The sequence below is a fragment of the Etheostoma spectabile genome, chromosome 12 (genome assembly GCF_008692095.1).
Source record: "Etheostoma spectabile isolate EspeVRDwgs_2016 chromosome 12, UIUC_Espe_1.0, whole genome shotgun sequence".
In the NCBI taxonomy this organism is placed as follows: domain Eukaryota; kingdom Metazoa; phylum Chordata; class Actinopteri; order Perciformes; family Percidae; genus Etheostoma; species Etheostoma spectabile.
Window position 1 is genome coordinate 25,527,440 of NC_045744.1, and position 3,709 is coordinate 25,531,148.

At 39.3% G+C, this 3,709-nt stretch overlaps 1 long non-coding RNA gene across 1 annotated transcript in view; it reads right to left on the reverse strand.

Moving 5' to 3' along the window:
* Positions 1-1,056, reverse strand: part of LOC116699105 (uncharacterized) — a 10,357-nt gene extending 9,301 nt beyond the window's left edge. The window contains exon 1 of the long non-coding RNA XR_004334368.1: positions 792-1,056. This is a non-coding gene — a long non-coding RNA (uncharacterized LOC116699105). The remainder of the gene's footprint in view (positions 1-791) is intronic.
* Positions 1,057-3,709: the final 2,653 nt, after the last annotated feature.

The following is a 3,709-nucleotide window of genomic DNA, read 5'->3' on the forward strand; positions in this document are numbered from 1 at the left end:
AAAAAATGTAGATTGACATTGAAAAACCTATCCTAATACAAACAAATGTCAAAGTGAAATAATATAATAGGATTGTGAGACTACTTTTTGATGTTTGTGTTTTATATATCAGCTCAACATATTTCAGTGCCAATATTTCTTGTTTCAAAGCCAAATGTTATTTCAAATACCACAGGTTACTGTCACTGTTCTAGCTCCATACTCTCACATCTGGCCTGCTGACAGTTTTAACCCAGCTCTACAAAGCTGCAGATCTTTTAGTTGATTCTTTGCTTTCTCTCTCTAATTCAGTCGTCTTTGTTGTGAAGGCTTATAAGCACACAAAACTAACATTAGGCTATAATTTATTTATTTTTGACTAACGTCACACATGATTGTTGGTTGAAAACTAATTTTACATACTGACTGTAAACAACGTATAAGCTAGCATGACTCAAGAGCCCAGACACTACATCCCTGAGCCTCTCTCTGCTCTAAAGAACGCAAGCTAATGTGACGGACGTAACGTAGCTAGCTACGTTAGCTAGCTAGCTAGAGGGCCGTATTGGTTGATGTTACGTAGCTAGCTAGCTGCGTTAGCATACTGCTGCTAGCCGCTGCTACATAGCTACATAGGCTGTAGTTAGCTTTGGTTGATAACGTAGCATTTTACCTTAATAAAAGACAATGCAGCGCGACGTGATGCAAACGTTACAAGCTGAAGTTGCACAATATTCAGTGCGCAAGTGTTTTTTTTTTGGGTTACTATTCACAGAGCATCAGTCATATTCTCCATAATTTTAAAAACTCACGTGAAGGCAGAAGGGTTTAGCTTTCCCTCGTTCCTTTGCGGTTCTCCGTGTGTGAGAATGTCAAAGTCACGTGACTGGGGGCAGAGGGCATCTCCGAGGGCCGTATTGGTTGATGTAGCGACTTAATTTGATTTAACTTTGGTAATGATTGGCGTATTATCATATTAATGCAGCCAGGACAGAAAAAAAAAGAAAAAAGAAAGACAAAAAAGTTTATTTAGGCTCTTCCACCAGATGGGCAGCTAAGCCAATCAGGGGCAGTTGCTCGGGCAACAGCCTGTTGCACATACCTGCCACTATATATTTTTTTGTATTTTTATTTATAAAAGGACAACACACATTAATCAACATTTCTGTAAATGTGCTAGTGTTAACCAGTCGGCTAATTTTCAACCATAGTCCTTTAGCCAGAGGATTTTAGACCATGCAACCCTATACAACGTATATGTCTTAAAGGGGCTATTATCTACTGTATAATGAATAATTGATAAGTTATACAACACAACTATGATACCAGTTCTTAATATAAGTGTACATATTTTTATTAAAATATGAGTTATGGTGTTATAGCCAGTAAACCATCCTGATAAAATCTAAATGTGTCCATATGTACTTTTATGATGCCATTAGACAGGATTTCACCTCCCATTCATTTAATTAAAGAAAGGGGTGAGACTGTGCGATGATCAGCCAGGTTCAGAAGGCATTAGATACCGCTCATTAGGGAAATGTTTCTATTGTTGTTTTATAATTGCATGACACAATCATCCAAGCAGCTGAGAAGGAAGGATGCTGCTTGGATGCTGTGAGTGCAAGGCAGTGACAGGGAAAGGAAAGTGTTTTACAAGTAGCTGTATAACATCAGGAAATTGGTTCTACTTTGGGCCAATTGTTTAAAAAAATTCTGTAGTAAATCACACAGTGCTCTGATGTGTAACCTCATCAAAGTTTAGACATGGAAGCCTGCACCACATATTGTATTCATGTCAGTGTGTGACATGGAAAATGGTTTAAACTGATGCTGATCCGATCCGTTTTTAGACTGAAAGCATGGCCCAATCCCAAAGGCCGGAGTCACGGCCCATTCTCGGCCTGACGCTTTAGCCTCCTTTTACCACCAGGGGAGGCTGATGATGTCGGGGTGGTAGGGGGTGGGATGGGGTAACTGCAGAAACAGTGGAAATAAATAATGTACAATTGTTCCAATTTCGCCCTCCACCAACAACACATATTGCATGCAACCTGTTGTCCAGCTCGTAAAAAACAAGAGTTTGAAAATTTTTTGGAATCAGCTAGCCGTCTCCTGTGCCTTGGCTGTTTGGAAAGCAACAATGATTATTAAACGTCGCCAAGGTTACGTGATCTCGAGAAGTGCTGTCCCAATCCCATTCGTACCTATCTGAGCCACACTCACTCACTTAGCACCTGAGATCAAGTCAGTCTGTGAGTCTTTAGTCCTAGTCCTCAGGGCTCACTTTGGGATTGGGCCAATGTGTGTTTGGTGAGGAGACTCTCTGCACCTGTTCTACTGTTAGTGTTGGATCTATTACAGGCAGTACTGTGAGTAATGTTGGGAGCATCAGTACACCGTCTGTCTGCTATTGATTTCTCAAACATAAACAAACCTGTGTGGTTGCATATGATGGTCCCAACAGTTCCACAGTCCTATGTTCCCACAGCCCAATGGTTCGACAACCCTATGTTCCCCCATTTCTAAGAATTATTTTTCACTGAAAATTAGACCCTATGTTCCCACAACCCTATGTTCCCACCTTTCTAGGACATTTTCAAAATTACGTCTTGTGTTCCTACACTTCCCTTCAATTTAAGCCCTATCCTCCCACAACATTTGTTAGGGGGATAAAATCTGATACAAATTTATAAAAAAAGGAAATGCGGAACATAGGGCCTAATTTTGAAAAATAAATATGTGTGGGAACTCTCATCCCACATTGTGCAGTTGAAATCTGAAGCCTGCAATCACATCAAGGCTTACTAATGTTTGCTTATTTTTTACTGTGTAGTGGCGTGCAGCTTTTTCTTTTAGAGTTTGAGCCTTTCACTATCTCTCTGGCTGAGTGTGAGCTGTATTTACAGCTGCAGGTGCTGATGACATTCGCTGTTTACTTTTCTGATCTAGAAACTGCACACTTGACAATCGGGAGAACTAACAGCCAGATACTTCTATGGCCCAATTTTCCTCGCCAAGGGCTCTTCTGGTAGATGAGACGCTCCCTCAGACACAATCAAATAACCTAAGGATGTGTCAGCCCCATTTGAACCATCAGGCTCTTTTGAATCTCTGTTGTAAAAGTGTCAGATGTATTTTGGATGGCTTAACGTATATTTTAGTGAGAATTCCTAATGAAGGGAAAGACAGTTTATTAAATTCACTTGGCTTTTATTCACATTTCATATCTGTTGACATCGCAAATGCACCGTCTGTCCATACATTCTACTACTTTTAGGAATGGTCCTTTTCTCCCCATCCTAACTGATGAAAACAGGAGGTGAGACCGCCATCATCACAAATAATAATAATAATAATAACAATACTAATAATAATAAAAGCAGCATTGAAGAAACAACTTATTTTCTCTCTCCCTTCATCACCAGCATCTTTGTATTAAATTTACCTGAATGTAACCATCAATCATCAGTTAAAAAACAAACATAGGACTAGCTTGTGACAGGTAATATTCGTAATCATCATCAGCATCATCATCCTGCCATCATCAGAATCAGGCTCCACACTCACAATAATAATAATAATAATAATAATAATAATAATAATAATATGTAGAATACAAACTTAGACGTTAAAAAAGTGACTCAAGCTTTTTTTTAGGAAAGAAAACATGATTGGTCTACAGTGTGTGTGTGTGTGTGTGTGTGTGTGTGTGTGTGTGTGTGTGTGT